The sequence below is a fragment of the Microtus pennsylvanicus genome, chromosome 22 (genome assembly GCF_037038515.1).
Source record: "Microtus pennsylvanicus isolate mMicPen1 chromosome 22, mMicPen1.hap1, whole genome shotgun sequence".
In the NCBI taxonomy this organism is placed as follows: Eukaryota; Metazoa; Chordata; class Mammalia; order Rodentia; family Cricetidae; genus Microtus; species Microtus pennsylvanicus.
In genome coordinates this window covers 14074079-14096349 of record NC_134600.1, presented here as the reverse complement: position 1 = coordinate 14096349, position 22271 = coordinate 14074079, and the positions used below count along the sequence as shown (strand labels likewise).

Here is a 22271-nt window from a genome sequence, read left to right as displayed (position 1 = left end):
AAGGTTTTCTACAGTAAACCACGATCATTCTTAGCAGTGAGCATTAAAATCTTAAAGACGGGCATAGGGCCCACACCATTGAATCCTTCTTGAGTGTGGTAATGCCACTAAACTGACTACCCTCCTCCAAAGGTCAGCTTTGGGCTATAAATTATTCAGGACAATTCCAAGATTACTATCTAAGATGGTCCTCATACACTACAGTACCCAGAACTTGAGATAATTCCTCCACTTTCCCATTACACAAAGACTGGACAAGAGATAATACAGGCAATTCTCCCATGAATTGAAATTATCCTGGGTTTATTTCAGGGACTCTTATAGATGCCATTGCTCACAGACATCAAAAATAATTTTAAAAGCGTGGTTCCCATATTCCCAAGTGTTGGGGTAAGCAGTTTGGTCATCCTTTAGGTCATGATTTATGTCATCATTGAGGTGGCGGTGGTAACAAGTTACTATGGGTAATGGTAAAAAATATAAACAAAGGAGATAACATTTAATTATCTTGTTCTGAAAAGAAAATTGGAAGATATAGAGAATATAGGATAAATGATAGATTACTAATTTGACTTTAAATAAAAAACTATTTTTATTAAATATTTTACATTAGTATGGATTTTTGTATATTAATACATATTTGAGATTATTTTTGTTATATTGTAGATGTTTCTAATCTTATTTAACATATTTTTGTATATTAATGGAAATTCAAGGTTATTTTTGATAAAACATACTGTACATACATTTTTACTCTTTTTTGTTTTTTGGTTTTTCTTTTTTTTTTTTTTTTTGGTTTTTCGAGACAGGGTTTCTCTGTGGCTTTGGAGCCTGTCCTGGAACTAGCTCTTGTAGACCAGGCTGGTCTCGAACTCACAGAGATCCGCCTGCCTCTGCCTCCCGAGTGCTGGGATTAAAGGCGTGCGCCACCACCGCCCGGCTATTTTTTGGTTTTTCGAGACAGGGTTTCCCTTTGGTTTTGGAGCCTGTCCTGGAACTAGCTCTTGTAGACCAGGCTGGACTCGAACTCACAGAGATCCACCTCCCTCTGCCTCCCAAGTGCTGGGATTAAAGGCATGCACCACCACCGCCTGCCTTACAATTTTTTTCTTATATAAGTTTTTCTGCCCAACAAGTCACTTTACGAGGTAAAATGAATCTCTAGTCCTGAAAATTACTATTATAAGCTATTTAAATTAATAAATTTACATGTTAATAGTTACATATTATAATCATACTTATAGTCATGTTATGTAGGCTTTCAAGGTGAAACCAAAAGACATTTCATTTTCATTTTTTCCATGATAGGGTTCCTTTGTATTACTCTGGTTGTCCTGGAAATCACCTTGTAGACCATACTGGCCTTGAGAACACTGAGATCAACCTGCTTTTGCCACATAAGTACTGGGATTAAAGACATGCACCATCACTCCCTGGCCAAAAATACATTTTAAATAAGTCATCAAGCATTTTCTATTCAAAATATGGCATTCTATTCAAAATATGGCATTTAGGATGTTATGATTATATAAGGCTTTTATGGCAAAACATGTCTGTTCCTAACAACACCAATCTACTTCAGAGAAATGATAGATATCATAGAAATGACTAAATGTAGATAACTTTCTTGCTGGCAAGACTTAGGCACTGGCAAGAAACTGCCCTTTGAGTTAACTACTGACAGTATACTGTCTAAGTTAGATAGGCAGGACAGAAAAAAAAGTGACAGCTGAGCATTGCCATGGCAAAGAAGGACAATCCTTCAAAATTCCTGCTTCACACAAACTTGGTCAGATCTTCTATGTGTATAGGCTAAAGTTAAAAGTCCAACAGTAGAGTGGGATCTTGGGTGACTGTCCAGGCAGTCGGTAGTGTATGTCATTTCTTGGTTTTTTCTAATTGTTTTTATTGACATATATACATTTCTCTGCTCTCCTCCCTTCTTCTCCTGTCTTTTTCTACTTTCCATGTAGATTATATCCATGTGTATTTGGCTTAGATTCCTCTTTGATATCTAGGTTCTCTGAGGTTGAGAATGTAGGCTGGTTTTCTTTGCTTAAGGTCTAAAATCCACTAATGAGTGAGGACATTGTATATTTGTCTTTCTGGGTATGGGTTACCTCACTCAGTATGATGTGTTCTTGATCCATAAATTTGCCTGCAATTTCAAAATGTCATTATTTTTTCTGCTGTGTGGTACTCCGTTGTATAAATGCAACACATTTTCCTATCCATCTTTGGTCAGGGAGTGTTTAGGTTGTTACCAGGCTAATACAAATAGTGCTGATATGGATATAAGTGGACACATGCCCTTGGGGTATGTTTGAGAATCATTTAGGTATACACCCCAAAGTGGTATTGCTTGGTCTTGAGATAGGTTGTGTCTTAATTTTCTGAAAAATCACCATTCTGATTTCTAAAGTGATTGTACCAGTTTGCATGCCCACCAGCAGTGGAGAAGTTTTCCCTTCACCCCACATCTTCTCCAGCATAACCTGTCAAAAGGTTTTTGATCTTGGCTATTCTTACAGGTGTAAGGTGGAATCTCAGAGTTGTTTTTACATTTCTTAATGGCTAAGGATGTTAAACATTTCCTTAAGTGTCTTTCAGTCATTTTATAGTCATCTCTTGAGAGTTCTGTGTTTAATTCTGTACAATTATTTTCTATTGGCTTAATTGTTCTTCTGATGACCAGTTACTTGAGCTCTTTATATATTTTGGATATTAGCCCTCTGTTTGAGGTGGGGGTGAAGAAGAACTTTTTCCATCCTATAGGCTGCCATTTTATTGAACATTTCCTCTGCTTTTCAGAAAGTTCTCAGTTTTAGGTGGTCCCATCTAGTAAATATTGCTAGTAGTGTTCATGCTGCTGGGGTTATATTTAAAAAGTGGTCTCCTGTACCAATGTGTTCAAGTGTACTTCCCACTTTCAATTCTATGAAGTTCAATGTGGTTGTTTTTATGTTTTGATCTATTTGGACTTGAGATTTCTGCATGGAGATAGATAAACACTATACTTTCTGTTTACTCAGGTAGTATTATATCCTTCTTAGGTCTCTAATGGAGTTAAATACTAGATAATTGTAGTTCTCTTTGTGACCAAATTGAAACAACTCAGAAACTAGCTTGAAATATGTAAGGTGAAGTGAAGGCGTAAGTCACAAACAATGCCACACCAGTTTGGAATTATGATTAATAGGGTGGTATTTATTTAAAGGGGGAAAAAACTTACAGATCACTGTCAGCCCTCTGCGTAACCAGGAAGGAAGTCAAGTCACCGGCGGAGCAGGAAGTGAAGAGAGCGAGGAGAGGGAAGTGGCCGCTTTTTTAAAGGGAGAGAGACCACGCCCCAAGGGGCTGGTATCTCAGCGGCGATAGGCTGGAGGAGTGGGAGGACCTCCCGTAACACCTCCCCCTTTTGTTTAAATAAGAGAGTTCTAAACCTACTATGAAATTATATACAATAAGTACAAATATCCTATTCTAACTAGCTTAGGTCTTGTATAATAAATAACTTGGCCAAGTCATGAGAGAAAAGTAACTACATCTATATAGTCTTCAACCCCATCGAAGATCTGAGAAGGGAAATAATGTTACCTGGTTAATTAGGAAGTTCAGTAAAACAACTTCCAAAACATGCAACAAATCACAGAGACAACTAGCTACCTAGGCAATCACCCAAAGTCACATTAGCAGTGTTGAAGCAACCAACTTTGGCTAAGGCCTAACATAACTGACACACCATTTTCAAAGGCAAGCAACTTTTCAAAACTATCTTACCCTGTCTTGGCAGGATAAGACAGCCCTGTTTTATCCATTGATGCATGCTCTGTATCTTTGTCAGTGGTTGAGGTATGGGCATTTCTTTGCCCCAAGGCCAGTTCTGCCAAAAGGAAAGGCTCCAGGTGGAGTGTCTTTGGTGCTCAACATTCTCTCGGGAATAGAGTGGTGTTGCCAGGAGCAATTGTGTCTCACTACCACAAAACTCTGAGTTAGATTAAAGGCCATTTTCTACAGCTCTTTGAAGAAGTTGAAGACTATCTATCTATACTGAGTATAATCTCTATATATCTAAAGAACCTGATTAGTCTAATTATAAATGACAAACTTAGATGACTATTAGTCTATATAATTCTCAATATCTATCTAACTTAAAGATTAAGACAATAAACAACTGTGAAACAAGTGAGGACAATGACCTCCAAATATAAACAATGTACAAATATACATTGCAGTAGGTAAATATATATCAATACACAAACATTATATAAGTATCTTAATCAGAGGTAGAAATGTACACAGCAATATGGTAAATATATACAATACAATATATGTCAATACATAAAAATGTTTTAAACAAGGTAGAAACATGCATGCATACAATAGTCAATATAATTTAACTTTGTATCAATATACAAGAATCTATACCAATATATTTGTCTAAAAACAGTAACTCACAATTACAAATCTATTATCCCATCATCCCTCTTTTTTTTTTTTTTTTTTTTCAAAATGATCCCTGAGCTTATAAAATTCCTCCCCCAACCCTCAATCGTATACTAATTATAATCAACCCCTAAATGATGTCCCTAAACCCAAGGGCAAACTTTACTGGGAGAGGGGACGTCGTCCTCTAGAATTACTTCCAGCTGTCATGGGGGCGACGTTCTTTCTGGGGGATCCTGTGAAAGTAAAATGATGGTTAAATTTCAAGATCAATGTCTTTTAAAATTGCCAATAGTCTCTGAGTATTTTGTGCAGGTCTGGCCAAAATGTTGTATAAGATGTGCACCATTTCAGCTAACCAAGTTGGAACTGTCTTGTGCAGCTGGTACCCAAAGCAGGTCTTGTTGTAGCGCTATCAGTATCATGACGTCATATCAACCAGGTGGAGTTGTTGTTATGGGGCCCCATCTTCTTCCTGGAAACTTCAAATGTCACTTCAGGAAAAACTCATTGTTCATTATGAAAAACTTAAGCATTAATCATATAGACATATATATATATTCAATGAAAGACATGATAGATATATTCAATGAAAAGTATGATAGATATGAAGAAAAGCAAAGATGTTTTCTAAACTCATATTTCTTTCTGTCCCACATCATGGCTCTTGACATGAGACAGAAACTCCAGAAACTCTGGGTTTTTCTCTTACTAACAGGCTTGGAATTGGAGAGGGACTGAGCCAGAGTCCAACTTCAAAACCAGCTTTATAAATTTAGAAATATGGTTTAATATTACTTACACAACCCATTCAGTTTTCTTGATATTTCCTATCGGGCAGGTATTTTTCCATCTGTCAGTATCCAAACATCCAGGGTCCCTTGAATTTCTCAAAGATGAGTGTTTTCCTGTGGAGATAAGAACAGAACCCTGCCCCCATTCTATATGTTTTTCTTACCACCTGTATGAATATAATCATTGTGGATGAGTTGTCATTTCTCCTTTCCAAGAGGTTTCTCTTCTTCAAATCGAAACTTTATTAATTTTGATGGTATCCACAATTTTTCTTCTCCTGTGGAAACAAGAGCAAAACCCCTTCCCCAACGTAGCACATCTCCTGGCTTCCACTGAGAGGTCAGCACATCTTTGAAATAAATCGGTTGATTTAGTTCAGCAGACTTTTCCATTATCCAATGTCTCTCTGCTGCTGTCGTTCCTTTCTCATTAGCGTTAAGAAAATTCAAGGTTAATAAAGCATTATGTAATCTATTTCTGGGGGTATTTTCGGTCCCTTTCTGTTTGTTCAGCATATCCTTTATAGTACGATTTGATCTTTCTATAACTGCCTGACCTGTAGGATTATTTGGTATACCTGTAATGTGTTTTATATTATAATAATCAAAAAAGCGTTTCATTTTCTTAGATACATATGCTGGACCATTATCTGTCTTTATTTGCGCAGGTATACCCATGATGGCCATAACTTCCAATAAATGTGTGATTACTGAATCAGCCTTTTCTGAGCTCAGGGCAGTAGCCCATTGAAAACCTGAATACGTGTCTATGGTGTGGTGTACATATTTTAATTTACCAAATTCTATAAAGTGGAACACATCCATCTGCCAGATTTCATTTCTCTTAGTGCCCTTTGGGTTACTCCCTGCAGGCAACGGTGTTTGATTATAGAAAGAACAAGTAGGACATCTCTTTATAATGTCCTTAGCTTGTTGCCAAGTAATGGAAAATTCTTTCTTTAGGCCTTTACTATTGACATGATGCTTCTTATGAAATTCTGAGGCCTGCAACACACTTCCAATCAATAATTGATCAATCTCAGCGTTGCCTTGGGCTAGAGGACCAGGCAGACCTGTATGGGACCGGATGTGTGTTATGTACATCGGACAAAGCCTGTTCCTGATTATGTCTTGTACCTGGATAAACAATGAAGTCAACTCTGTGTCATCTGGTATAAATTCAGCGGTTTCAATATGCAAGATAACTCTTTCTGCATATTGTGAATCTGTAACTATATTAAGAGGTTCTTTAAAATCCCTTAGCACCATAAGAATGGCATATAACTCTGCCTTCTGGACAGAATTATAAGGGCTTTGTTCCACCTTACTCAATTCATCTGACTTGTAACCTGCTTTCCCTGATTTATTTGCATCAGTATAGAACGTACGGGCTCCAGTTATTGGAGCATCACGTACAATTCTAGGAAGAATCCAAGAAGTTCTTTTTATGAGGTTAAGTCTACCACTTTTGGGATAGTTGCTATTAATTTCTCCCAAAAAATTAGCACAAGCTCTTTGCCACGGTTCATTGTCTTCCCATAACTTTTTTATTTCTTCAGTAGTAAAAGGCACTATAATTTCTGCTGGGTCTATACCTGCTAGTTGACGAAGTCTCAGCTTACCTTTTATAATTAATTCAGAGACTTTTTCCACATAAGTTTTTAATTTTTTACTTGGTTTATTAGGTATAAATATCCACTCTAAAATAATATCTTCCCTCTGCATTAGAATCCCTGTAGGAGAAATTCTGGAAGGCAATATGACTAGGATGCAGCTAAGATTTGGGTTCACCCTATCCACATGTGCCTCCTGTAATTTTTCCTCAATCATTGTCAGTTCCTTTTCTGCTTCAGCTGTCAGTTCTCTTGGACTATTCAAATCTTTATCACCATCTAAGGTTTTGTTTAAATGAACTATTAGATCAGGTGTTATCCCAACAGCTGGTCGTAGACTGGAAATGTCTCCTAACAATCTTTGGAAGTCATTAAGAGTCTTTAACCGGTCTCTCCTAATTTGTGCCTTTTGCGTTTTAATTTTCTCTAACCCTATTCTGTAACCTAGGTAATTAATAGAATTTCCTCTTTGAATCTTTTCAGGGGCAATTTGTAATCCCCACCTAGGCAAGACTTTCTTTACTTCTTCAAACATCCTTTCTAAAGTATCTTTATTTGAATCAGATAACAAGATGTCATCCATGTAATGATAAATAATGGACTTGGGGAATTGTTTACGAATTATTTCCAATGGCTTACTTACAAAATATTGGCACAGTGTAGGACTATTGAGCATACCCTGTGGGAGGACAGTCCATTGATATCTCCTATTGGGCTGAGAATTATTATAAGTAGGACTTATAATAATTCTCAGCCAATAGGAGATATCAATGGACTGTCCTCCCACAGGGTATGACTCAAATCAGTCCTACACTGTGCCAATTCCTTTTGGTAACAGAGAAGGCAAAGGAATTCCAGATTGTAGTGAGCCCATAGGTTGAATTACTTTGTTGACAGCTCTTAGATCTGTCACCATTCTCCATTTACCAGATTTCTTTTTTACAACAAACACAGGAGAATTCCAAGGGCTGGTTGATTCTTCAATGTGGTGAGCATCTAGTTGCTCCTGCACCAGCTGTTCCAATGCCTGTAGTTTATCTTCAGCTAGAGGCCACTGTTTGATCCATATTGGCTTCTCAGTTAGCCATTTTAAAGGTAGGGCTGTTGGTACCTCTAAAGGTTTGGTATTTGCTGTATATTCTTGTACAGCCTGAATGGCTAGTGACCTTTTTCCATAATACCTCATCATATCCTTCCCAGAATTATGAGTTCCTGGAACTACAGGAATGTTAATCTGGGTATTCCATTGCTGTAGCAGGTCACGGCCCCATAAATTTATGGCAATATTGGCTATATATGGCCTTAGTCTTCCTATTTGCCCTTCGGGCCCTATGCATTCAACCCATCTTGTGCTTTGTTTTACACGAGATAGGGTTCCAATTCCCAGGAACTGAACATCTACCTCTTTAAGAGGCCAATTCGGATGCCAAGATTCTGGGGTAATGATACTTACATCCGCACCTGTGTCTAATAAGCCTTCAATAAAAGTGCCATTTATACAGACTCTTAGCTTTGGTCTTTGATCATTAATAGAAGTCTGCCAAAATATACGTTTACTCTGTCCAACTGGGTTTTTTGACTCATCCTCCACATGGATTTCATCATTTAGACCAGTATTACTTTTTACAGCAGAAATTGGAGCTTTTAATTTTCTTGGTGAGGCACGTTCTCCACTGTGACTGGGAATGACTGGGCCACTGTTGGCTTGGGGGCCTGCGAGAGGCCCCTCAAGGAGTTTCCCGACGGTATCGGGTTGCCTTGTTTGTCTGTTGTTGACCTGCATTCATTGGACCAATGTCGGCCTTTACCGCATCTCCTACATATACCTGAAGGCCTAGGTCTCCTATCTTTGTCATTCCCAGAGGAGATAATATTCCTAGAAATTCTGTGCCTGCAATCCCTTTTCAGATGTCCTAATTTACCACAATTAAAACACCTGGCAGTTTGATGTCTCCTCATTGCTGTGGAAATCGCTTCTCCTACCCAAGATTCATCGTTATAGCTAAACGTCTCAACATTCATCGTATGCTGAATCCATTCATCCATAGGTGCTGATCTAGACTTTAAAGGCCCAATTATCTTTTTGCATTCTATGTTTGCATTCTCAAAAGCTAGAGATTCAAGAAGTATTCGTCTAGCTTCTGGGTCTGTTACCCCTATGTCCAGAGCCTTAATTAATCTTTGCAAAAAGTCAATAAAGGGTTCTCTCTGTCCCTGCCTAATTCTGGTATATGATTCAACCCTTTTTGCTGGATCTTGTATCCTATTCCAAGCATTTAAAGCTGCTTGGTGACATAGACACAGTACTTCATCATCATAAAGAGCTTGGACCTGTGGATCAGCATATTCTCCTGCACCAAGAATTTGGTCTTGGGAAACCTCAATACCTTTTGCTCTTCCTTGCTGTTCCATATGTTTGGATTCTTCTCTGAAATAAATTCCAAACATCAAGGAAGGTCCATTATCTAAAACTGCAGACACTAACTGATGGAAATCATGGGGGGTAGCTCTAGCATTAGAAGCCCAAGTCCTTATCATTTCCTTTACGTATGCAGAGTGCAAGCCAAAATTAACAATAGCTTGCTTAATTTCTTTTAGATCATTCATTGCTATTGGCGTCCATCTAGCTTCTCTGACTCCCTTTGAGCCTTTAGAAGTTGACGCTTTGTCAGAATTAAGTATAGGGTATGCTGCTAAAACCTTTGGTAAGCCAGTTCTAATAGCTGGTGTTGGCATTGTATCCTGTCCTTGTGCCTTATTACTCTGTTCACCAGCTCCAATCATTTCTTCAATCATTTCAAGTCTTTTTATTATTGTCTCTTTTGAATCCTTAATCTCCTGACCTGCATGAGTTTCTAGTAAAGATTGTATGGTTCTTAGGAGTGCCATGATCTTCCTAAATGATAAAATATGCAAAAGAATACTAAAACCTAGTAACCAGTAAATTAAGTTATCCCCATAGTCATATAAACCTTGCATGATATAACCCATTGTATTGGTAACCAGAACAGTAAAATTCGCGTTAGAAACGGGAACTGCCATATTACCTATTATCCAGCAGGTGGCGCTGTTGCCAAGTCTCGACAAAAACACGGTCCTGTTTCAGAGTCCGCAGAGTATTTGTTAAAAACTGGAAAATGTAAGTTGCTCAACAAAGTAAATGTAATTAAATCAATTCCAGAGATGGAACCAGAAACCAGAATCCAGGGGTAGAGAAGAGCAACCTGGAAGCCGCTTATGCCTCCACGTGACAGAGTCACCCTGAGGGGTTGCAGCTTTCAGCAACCGCGTGCTCTGGTTCGCGCCACTTAAGAGCTGTGCTTGCAAGGGAGATTTAAAAACCACTCAGAAAAGAGCAAACCAGGCGGGCAGAGACTACGCGGGCCTGTGGAGTTTAAATCCACAGGCAGCAGCTGAGGAAGCAAGGGCTCCCGCCAAGCTGAACAAGCGCCCGCCAAGCCGAACTTGCGGCCGCCAAGCCGAACTTCCGGCCGCCAAGCCGAACTCGCGGCTGCGAGCCGGGAGAGGTTCTAAAACCAAACGTTGGGCGCCAAATGAAGGCGTAAGTCACAAACAATGCCACACCAGTTTGGAATTATGATTAATAGGGTGGTATTTATTTAAAGGGGGAAAAAACTTACAGATCACTGTCAGCCCTCTGCGTAACCAGGAAGGAAGTCAAGTCACCGGCGGAGCAGGAAGTGAAGAGAGCGAGGAGAGGGAAGTGGCCGCTTTTTTAAAGGGAGAGAGACCACGCCCCAAGGGGCTGGTATCTCAGCGGCGATAGGCTGGAGGAGTGGGAGGACCTCCCGTAACAGTGAAGAGATATAAAAAGTTTACTTTAGGTTGGGATAAAAAATGATTTAGGTACAACACTTTGGACTTACCTAGATAGGATAGATAATGAAGTATTTTCTCTAAATTTACCAAATACAAATGGACTGGTCATTGTTTCCTATATATATTTGTACATAGTTGTTGTATATTTTCTATATAGCTTTACTGTGTTAGTTAAATCCTTCACTTTTTATTTAGTGAGAAAGGGGAAATTATGACATTTCGATCATGTTCTCATAATAAAGCTTGCTTGGAGTGAGGACAGAGCTAACAACAACCTGATGGAAAATTACCCTAGAGGTTTGGAGGTCTTTGACCAGGTAGGAATCAGGATTATTAAGGCAGGCTTGAGAGAAGATATGGGCTCTTTTATTGCATGGAGAAATTGAAGAGGTAGTAGTCACCAGTGGCTGATCAATTGATTTTCTGATCTTTCAAGTTCTTACCCTGCTATCTGACTCCTGAGTTTTTATTTTATTTTATTTTATTTCAGTTTAGTTTAGTTTGGTTTAGTTTTTCTGAGACAGGGTTTCTCTGTGGCTTTGTAGCCTGCCCTGGAACTCATTTTGTAGCCCAGGCTGGCCTTGAACTCACAGAGATTTGCCTGCCTCTGCCTCCCAAGTGCTGGAATTAAAGGTGGGTGCCACAACTGCCTGGTCGGAGTTTTTTATTATTTATTATTATATTATTATTATTTATTATTAATGCTTCAGTAGGGATAGAGCTAATTAAGTAAGCCCTTGGAAAATAAAGCCTCACCAGTCACTGGTGGTGCATTTCTGTGAGTTCAAGGCCAGTCTGGTCTACAAGAGCTAGTTCCAAGAAAAGCTCCGAAGCTACAGAGAAACCCTGTCTCAATAAACACAAAACAAAAACAAAAAACCAACCAAACAAAATATGTAGCCCCTTGTACCTGAGAGAGAACCACAGGATTTGCCATTTGCTCTGCTGAATTTTCATCTTTCCTTGACTCAATCATCCCTTACTTGTCCTCATTCCTCTCTTTCATTATTCTTTTGTTTCTTCTTTTTTTTTTACCTTGACTGCAGTGCTTCCTTCCACCATTCATCTCAGTCTCACATTTCCCTGAAGTCTCTCTTCTTTGTTTACCTTTAGAATCTCATGCACATCAACAAAACATGGTGTCTTGTTTTAGTTAGGGATTCTGCTGTTTGATGAAACACCATGACCAATAAGCAATATTGGGTGAAAAAAGTTTAGTTGGCTTATACTTCCATATTGTTGTTCACTATTAAAGAATATCAGGGAAGGAAATTAAGGAGGGCAGGATCCTTGAGTCAAGAATTGATGCAAATGTGATGGGGGAGTGCTTCTTACTTTCTTACTTCATAGGACTTACTCATCTTCTCTTCTTATAGAACCCAAGACCAGCCCAGGGATGACACAACTCTCAATGGGCTGTGACCTCTGCCATTGATCAGTCATTGAGAGAATGCCTCCTTTCTTAATCCCATGGAAGCAATTTTTTTTCCTGAGGCTCCCTACTCTCTGATGTCTCTAGGTCATTGTCAAGTAGACGTGGAAAACCAGCCCACATACATGGTACAACGAGCTAAAGTAAGACTATGCAGAACCCATATAAAGCCTGGATATAGTAACCCAGAATGAGGAAAAGTGGTCTCAAAAGCTGTCAAATGAGTTAATGTACACCCCACATATACACGCACCAAGTCTTAGCAGTCCCACAAAACACCAAAGTATATATGTTATATATGATAACATATATGCAAAGCATTTAGCACAGGCCCCTATAGGATCACGAGTCCCTGTGAGCACCAATAACTCCTGCTTATTTGATTCTGTGGGCTGTGTTAACCTAGTGTCCTCAACCAAGGTGGGAGGTGGTTGCTAGGGTACTTCCTTGCCATTGCAGCAGGGTCTCCTTAGCTCCCCCCCCTTTTTTTTTTTGGTTTTCGAGACAGGGTTTCTCTGTGGTTTTTGAGCCTGTCCTAGAACTAGCTCTTGTAGACCAGGCTGGACTCAAACTCACAGAGATCCACCTGCCTCTGCCTCCCGAGTGCTGGGATGGGCCGGTGGGGGTGCATGTCCTTAGCTCCTCTTATTGCTTGACTCCCTGTGTCTGCTCCTGCTGCTTTGAGTTCCTGGATTAATCCAGTCTGATAACAATTGGCTGAGGCACTGTTCTATGAGAATAGCAGAATATCATGAGAAATCATTTCATGGACTTTTTTCCTATCTTGTTTGGTTCTTCATAGACCTGTAGTGTAGTCAGCTTCAGGTCTTGGACATCCAATTAGGATGGGCATTAACTCCCTCTAATGGAATGGGCCTGAAGTTTCACGAGTTATTTGTTGTTTACTCCTACAAGTTCTGGGGAACAAATAACTCAACATATCTTGCAAGAAGGACTAGATGTAGATGTAACTGTTGCTGGGTGCTGTCCCAGTCCCAACATTGAATACTTTGCCTGGTTAGAGAAGAATCCACAGGCTTCTTATCCCTCTTTCCAAAAAGTCCTCGCTAGTGGCATTTTATACAATCTAATGATTATTTACTGTACTAGGTACCATACCAACTCCCAAATGTTCCCCAATTCCTGTAGTCTTTCCTATTTCTCCCTACATCCAAGCACCCTGATCCTAATTTCTCCTGTTCCCATACCCAACTACCCCCATTCAATTCAGAAGATCTATTCTAGTGCCCCTTTCAGGGAGATCAATGTATCCCTCCCTTGATCCTTTGTTGTTAACTAACTCTCTCTGTGTCTGTGGATTGTACCATGAATATCCTTTACTTTACAACCAATATTGATGTATAAGGGAGTTCACACCATTGTCATTTGTATTGCTGGGTCTTGAGGTAGGTTGAATCCTAATTTTCAGAGAAACTGCCATACTGTTTTCCATAGTGGTTGTACAATTTGCATTTCCACCAGCAATGGAAGAGTCTTCCCCTTACTCCCACATCCTCTCCAGCATAAGCAGTCATTGGTGTTTTTGATCTTAGCCATTCTGACAGGTGGAAGGTGGTATTGCAGAGTCATTTTGATTTGCATTTCCCTGATGGCTAAGGATGTTGAACATTTCCTTAAGTGTCTTTTGGCCATTTGAGATTATTCTATAGAAAATTCTCTGTTTAGTTCTATACCCCATTTTTAATAGAATTATTTGAAATTTCGATGTTTAATTTCTTGAGTTCTTTATATATTTTGGAGATCAGTCCTCTATCTTATATGGGATTGGAAATTTTTTTCCCATTCAATAAGCTGCCTTATTGTGCTATTGACTGTGTCCTTTGCTGTGCAGAAGCTTCTCAGTTTCAGAAGGTCCCATTTATTAATTGTTCCTCTCAGACTCTGTGTTACAGGTGTTATATTTAGGAAGTGGTCTTTAGTTCCATACTTGGAAGGCTACTTTTCACTTTCTCTCCTATCGGTTTCAGTGTGGTCAGATTTATATTAAGTTCTTTATCCCATTTGGACTTGAGTATTGTGCATGGTGATAGATATGGATATATTTGCATTCCTTTACATGGCGATATCCAGTTATGCTATAACCATTTGTTGCAAATGCTTTCTTCTTTCATTGTATAAGTTTAGCTTATTTGTCAAAAATCAGGTGTTCATAGTTGTGAGGATTAATATCTGGGTCTTTGATTCAATTTTGTCATTCAAACTGTCTGTGTTTTTGCCCATCATCTCTTCATCAAACCTCCAAAATGAACTGTTTACTTTATTAAAATATGTTCCCAACAGTCTCAATCATCTCAATGTACCATTTTGATAAAGTCCCAAGCAGTTTGTAGTTCAAACCCAATGTTTAGTTGGAAAAGCAATAACATAGTGCTGTTGAAATCTTCCTTGCGTGACTCACACTTCTTTTGGAGACTTCAAAGTCACTGTAATGCATGCTCATATTTCATTGCAAAAAACTTAATCATTTTAATTGTCATATGCAGCAGATCTGTAAGAGGTTAAAGGATGAGTATTTTTCATGTATGCTAGATATCAGATAGAGACTCAAACCCAAAATTAAATGCAGGAAGCTAGATGAAACCTTTCCCTAGAATTAGTTACCTCTTTATATGATCATTAATATTATGGCTAAAGGGATATTTGTTGTTAATGTCTCCCAAGAAATTACTATAAGCTCTTTGCCAATGTTCACTTCCTGTCCATAATGATTCAATTTCAACATTAGTAAAACATGTTAAAATTTAACCTTGGTAAATTCTTGCTAATAGATAAAGTTTCAGTTTTCTTTTTAAAAGCAACTTAGACTTTTTTCCACATAACTTTTTAGTTTTTTAGTATGTGTATATGTTTAAAATATTGATTATAAGATAATATCTTTCCTCTGCAGTAAAATTCCTCTAGGGAATGCATAGGGTGTAAAATGTCTAGAATGAAGGCCCGGAGGTGGTGGCTCAAGCCTTTAATTAATGCCAGCACTTGGGAGGCAGAGGCAGGTGGAGTTCAAGGCTAGCCTGGTCTAGAAGAGCTAGTTCTAGGACACTTTCCAAAGCTACAGAGAAACCTGTATCAAAAAAAGTCTTGAATGTAACCGAACTTCTCATCCAGACAATCCATAAGTGCCTCCTATAATTTTATTTCCACTAAACCATTTATTCTCTGATTTAGATGATAATTCTCTTTGACTATTTAAATCCTTGTCACCTTTTATGGTTTGGTTCTAATTACTCTTTTCAATTTTTCACTCCAATATTCGGATATAGATGGTCAATGTCTTGCAACAGTTTCTGAAAATTATTAAGATTCCACAAATAATCTCTCCTAATTTTTAACTTGTTGGCTCAAGTTTTTTTAAAAGTATTTTATATGCTGAATGATTAATATAATCACCTTTTTGTATATTTTCACAAGTAATTTATAATTCCCAAGAAGACAAAGTTTGCTTTACTTCAGCAAACATTTTCTCTAAAATATGTTCATTTGAATCAGCTAATGAAATTCAATATAATGTTTAAAACATAACTAACGTGAGTATAATTTCAATTGTAATAAATAACAAAGTACGAACATGCAGTACTTTATATCCTAATTGGTTTATAATAATAACTTTCTTTTTTTTTTTTTTGGTTTTTCGAGACAGGGTTTTTCTGTGGTTTTGGAGCCTGTCCTGGAACTAGCTCTTGTAGACCAGGCTGGTCTCGAACTCATAGAGATCCGCCTGCCTCTGCCTCCCGAGTGCTGGGATTAAAGGCATGCGCCACCACCGCCCGGCAATAATAACTTTCAAGGACTAGAAATTTTCATTACACATTTAAGTGAGTTGAATTAGGTAAAATAGTTTAAAAATATAAAAATCATAGACGGTATGTTTAATAAAAATGTCAAGTTCATATCAAAAGGAAGCATCCATATCTATATCAATGTAAAATATATAAATAAGTAGTTAATTTTTAAAATTAATTTTAATGATCTACACTTTTACATCATACACATATATGCCCCTTTATTCTTTTTGATTCAGTAATCTACACTTTTATACAATCATTTCATTGGGTGCCTTTTGTAAGTAAATGTATATTTATGAAGATATAGAGCTGGTTTTGGAGATGGACACTTGCTCTGTCCCTCTATAAATCCAAGCATGTCATTGAAATAAAAATTCAGAGTTTCTCTCTCATGTCAGGAGCATGGGACAGAAAGAAAAAAGAATTTAGAAAAATTTTTACATTTCTACTTTTCTATTTTTGCCTCTATTGTACATGTCATTGAATATATATGTCTGTATATGACTATATAAATAATGTTTAAGTTTTCCACAATGAACAATGAATTTTCCTGCAGTAATTTTGAAGTTTCCAGGAAGAAGTTGGGGCCCCACAATAACAACTCAACCTGGTTGATACAATGGCATGATGATGATAGTGCTACTACCAGACCTGTTTTGCATACCAGCTGCTCAAGATGGTTCCAACTTGGTTAGCAGAACTGGTCCACTTTTTACAATGTTCTGGACATACCTTATAAGAGGAAGATCAAAAATCCTTTACAAAATACTCAGAGACTATTTGCAATTATACCAGACAGTAATCTTGGAATGTAACCATCATTTTAATTTCGCAGGATCCCATAGAAAGAACATCGCCCACATGTCAGCTGGAAGTAATTCTAAAAGACTTCCAACAAAGTTTGTCCTAGGGTTAGGGAAATCATTTAGGTGTTGATTATAATTGGTATAGGGTTGCGGCTTAGAAGGGAAATTTTATGGGCTCAGGGATTTCTTTGAAAAAAAGGGAAAACTGGATGGAATAATAGATTAGTGTGAGTTTACATACATTAATAGTAATAGTGAATAATAGAGTGAATGCTTGTGAGTCATAATTTATAGGCAATTGCTTTGATATAGATTTTTATATATTGATATAATGTTAAATATTGAATATTGTATGCCTTAATGCTTCTACCTCTGCTTAAAACATTTTATATATTAATAAATATATTTATCAAATTGCAATGTACATTTCTTCCACTGATCAAGATATTTATTCATTGGTTATATTTTGAGCCCATTGTCCTCATTTGTTGTACAGTTGTTTATTGTACAATATTCTAATATGAAGTCTTAGTCTTTAAGTTATATAGGTATTAGAATTACAGATAATAGTCTTCTATGTTTGTCATACTTATAGTTAAAATAATCAGGTTTTTTAGACACATATAGAATATATTTTGCATAGATAGGTAATCTTTAACTACTTCAAAAAGCTGTAAAATATGGAATTTAAATAAACTAGCATATTGTTGAAGTGAGACACAATTACCACTGGTAGCATTGATCTATTTTCCATAGAATGTAGAGCACCAAAGACACACAAAGCTTGTTTTCTTGTTGTCAAAACTGGCCTTTGGGCAAAGACATGCTTATGCCTGAGCCTCTGAAAATATACATGGTATCCTAAAATGGATAAGCAGTTCTGTTAAATCTTGGCATTCGTCTCACAGACAAATATACACACCTCTGTTTTCTGAGTGTAGTGCTAAAGGCAAAATACACCAATATGCCCAGTTTGTCCATCTTTTTTTTTCCTTTCTGTAGTCTTTAATTTTCTCATGCATGCAATATACTGTTGATCTTTTTTTCTTTACCCACGAATAGATACTGCTGTTATAAGGTGGTATCCTATACAAAGGATACAGAATTAACAGAATTGATTCTCCTTTTCAATTTCCTTCTAAAGTGACTGGCTATGTCATGGAACAAAAATGGTGAACACCAGAATCATAAAACTATACTTTCAAAGAAGTATGCATTTCACTGTCATACTTACATTGTACTCACGTGTGGTATATTTTTGAAGGCAATGACATATGATGATGTACACATCAACATCACTAAGGAAGAGTGGGATTTACTGAATCCTTCCCAGAAGAATCTCTACAAAGATGTGATGCTGGAGACCTACAGGAACCTAACTACTATAGGTGAAAATGAATTTCTTTCATGTTTCAAAATATGGAGAAAACTTTTCTTTAGTTTATGATTTAGTTCTGTAATTTGTTTTAGAGAAAGAAGAATGAGGTGAATAGCACAGTCACAGTTCTTAGGTGTACTTAAGATAATAAGCTAATTGTTGCACATTCTTAAATAATATAACACCTATTCTGGTACTGTATTTTAGGATACATTTGGGAAGACATTAACACCGAAGAGCATTGTCAATGTTCTAGAAGACATGTAAGGTAATTTTCTTGGGCAAGTTCATAACAATTTAATTGAATAGTTTGTAATGTGTTCTGGAACTTTAAAACAAAAGCAACAGTGTTAATAAGCTTTAAATATGTTGATGGTTATTAAGTTCTCACAAATCCATATCCCTCAATTTCATGTATGTGAATTGCATCTGTAAAGCCTTCATTTAAGAAAAAGTCTAGGTAGCAATGCCTGAACAGATATCACCATTTGATTAATAGCACCACGAGAGCTATGTTGTAGAACTGCTGCTTCATTTGCTTCTTGCTATTCATGACAGAAAATGTATACATATTTCAGTGATGATGAGTATAGCTGCAAAACTTTCTACTAATCCAATAGCCCATGCTAAGCCTTGTATCCCTCATATACTTTTTGTGACTGTGCTAAGTTTAGTGAAATCCAATAGTCAAGGGGCATTTGTTTAGAGAAATCTTAATATTTATAACACAAGTCTGTGAAAGTCGAACCTTGTAGATTCATTTTGGAAAACTTTTATACACTATTTTTTTTCATATATATGATATGTCACTCTTGACACAAGTGTATGAGCATAGGAATATGGAAAGATTTAGCATACCTCTCTAAGAAAAATTAAGAAGATAAACTGTAGTTCCTATGTAGAGTGTACATGTTTAGTTTGATCCAAAAATACAAAGTTAATTTATTCTCTATCATCATGGTTAATACATTAAAAACAAAATCACATTACAACAAAAACAAACAAACAAACATGAGTTCTAGATCTATGCAAATAATTCTGGGTGTCTTAGTTCACTTACCAAATGTGGTTTACAATATAGTAAAATTATGAATGGAGTAAAGTTGCTAAAGAACTCAGTATGTGCAGTTCTCTTCAATAATGTAAAAAATATCCTAGAAAATATAAGTATAGTTATAGATGAAAAGATAAACCATGACACAGTGGAATTTCTCATCACAAATATTTTTCTAGATGTAAAATGACCACTAATGAGAGAACAAAACATGATTTTAAACAAAGCTATAAAAGCTTGACATTTGATTCCTTTTTACAATTTGAAAAAATATGAAAATAATTCAGATAGGTATAATGTTCAACTGCATTGAATGTGGTAAAGCTTTTACATGTGTTAATTATCCTTGCAGGATTGAAAGAAATCAAACTGGAGAGAAGTTTTCAGTATATTCTCACTGTGGTAATGTCTTATCTTATAACATTCATCTTCTAAAGAAAGAAAATACACATAGTGGAGAAAAATGCTGTGAAATTAAGCAATGTAATGAAGTCTTTTCTTATCACAATCATCTTGAAATGCATAAAAGAACACACACTGGAGAGAAACCCTATGATTATGGCCAAGATGATGAAGACTTTCTTCTTTATGAAACTCATCAAAGTCATAAAAGAACACAAAATAAAGAAAAATCATATGAATTTAATCTGCTTGGTAAGGCCTTTGCTGATCACAGTCATCTTCAAAAGAATAAAAGAACACATACTGGAGGGAAACCCTATGAATCTAATCAGTGCGGTAAAGCCTTTGCTCAGCACAGTAATCTTCAAACGCATAAAAGAGCACATAATGGAGAGACCCTCTGAATGTTATCAGTGTGGTAAGGCCTTTGCACAGAGCTTTGCTCTTCAATACCATAAAAGAACACATACTGGAGAGAAACCCTATGAATGTAATCAGTGTGGTAAGGCCTTTGCACAACATGGTGCTCTTCAATACCATAAAAGAACACATACTGGAGAGAAACCCTATGAATGTAATCAGTGTGGTAAGGCCTTTGCACGAAATTATAATCTTCAATGGCATAAAAGAACACATACTGGAGAGAAACCCTATGAATATCATCAGTGTGGTAAGGCCTTTGCGTAACCTAATCATCTTCAATTGCATAAAAGAACACATACTGGAGAGAAACCCTATGAATGTAATCAGTGTGGTAAGGCCTTTGCACTACACAATAATCTTCAAATCCATAAAAGAACACGTACTGGAGAGAAACCCAATGAATATAATAGGTGTGATAAGGCCTTTGCACGACATAATCATCTTCAATTGCATAAAAGAACACATACTGGAGAGAAACCCTATGGATGTAATCAGTTTGGTAAAGCCTTTGCACAACATGGTGCTCTTCAAAGGCATAGAAGAACACATACTGGAAAGAAACCCTAGGAATGATATCTGTGTGATAAGGCCTTTGCAGACCCCTGTACTCTTAAAAGGCTTAAAATGTAACATACTCTAGAGATATCTGTGAATGGAATGTGGTAAATTCTTTTTCAGAAGCATGTCCTATACATAATATGAGCCCTTCTGTAGAGGAACCCTGAAGTTAATTTGTGTATTTTTCAAAAACATGAGAAAAAAATCGGGGCTGGAGAGATGGCTCAGTGGTTAAGAGCATTTCCTGCTCTTCCAAAGGTCCTGAGTTCAATTCCTAGCAACCACATGGTGGCTCACAACCATCTGTAATGAAGTCTGGTGCCCTCTTCTGGCCTGCAGACATACACACAGACAGACTATTGTATACATAATAAATAAATATAAATAAATATTTTAAAAAAAGAAAAGAAAAAAATCATACTGTAGTGAAACTCTGTAAATGAACTCAGTGTCATAATGTTTTGTGCTTCACAGAAGAGTAAGACTTTGTGTGTAGTCATCTGAGATATCTTGTGCATATTATCATAATCTTTTGGACCTCAGGAAAAAACTGGGGGCTTATTTTAAATTGTTCTTTCAGATGTTAAGCCACTTAGAGTCAGTTAACCAAAATCAGTTATTGTGTTAAAAAAAGTTAGATAATGTTAACAATTTGTTTATGCATCATTATACCTCTCTTTATTTTAGTTTGATCCAGCAAAGTAATGCATAAAACCTTATTGGTTATAGGAAGGTTATTCCAACTTTGGTCTTCAAACCAGAGTCAAAGGAAAGAACTTTGCCTCTCAATCTAGAACTAGATAACGAAACAACATCTCCCTGAAAAGAGCCAAAACATTAAAAATGCCCAGTGAAAGAAACACAATTTGGCTCTCAAACCAGAACCATAAAATCCTAAAAAGTTTCAACAATGTTTTTAAGCTCAAAGGATAACATTAACTGAAATATGAGAGGCATGAAGAGTCAAATCTCTCATATGTTTACTTGTATGTTTTGTATAAATGTATCCTCACCAGTTGAGTGTATAATCATGGTTATCAGAAGATTGGGAGTGGTCATCAAGAAGGAAGATAGAAGGTGGTTACTAGGAATATGCTCTGAAAAAGAAAGATGGCTTGAAGATGCATTTTTTGGCTTTTCTACATGAAGTTGACTGTGTTTATTTTGAGATCTGTGAAGAATTTTTCTGATATTTACATGGGAATGATATTGAGCCTATAGATTGCTATGTTGATTTCTAAGTAACAATGGCAAGGGACATCTTCCCATTCTCTGGTGTCTTCTTCAAAGATTTAATGTTCTTTTCATACAGTCCTTTCACTTATCTAGTTGGTAATTCCATAATATTTTATATTTGTGGCTACTATTAAGGGTGATGTTTCCCCGCCACTCTTATTACAACAGAGTTATATTAGAAATAGGATAAATTAATATGTGAGAATTATCCTAGAAGAGGCTAGATAAAAATGGGCCAAGCAGTGTTCATACAGTTTGTGTGTTGTTATTTCGGACATAAGCTAGCAGGCGGCCAGGGTGCTGGGGACGCAGCCCCGTCATGCTATTACAACAAAGAGGTGCCTAGATGTGATCGACTAAATCCACATAAAAACCTGAGGAGGCTTAAAAATAAGGGAGATAGAGTTTAACACAGATTTTTGCTGTTTGTTGGTGGCTTGCTGTAGAGAGATTTCTTGATTCAGCAAAAGCAGCAGAAAAAATGCT

The 22271-nt window shown here is 37.0% G+C and overlaps 1 pseudogene; it reads left to right on the top strand.

The window, feature by feature from the left end:
• LOC142840080 (uncharacterized) overlaps positions 1 to 20558 on the top strand; it is a 28386-nt pseudogene extending 7828 nt beyond the window's left edge.
• Positions 20559 to 22271: the final 1713 nt, after the last annotated feature.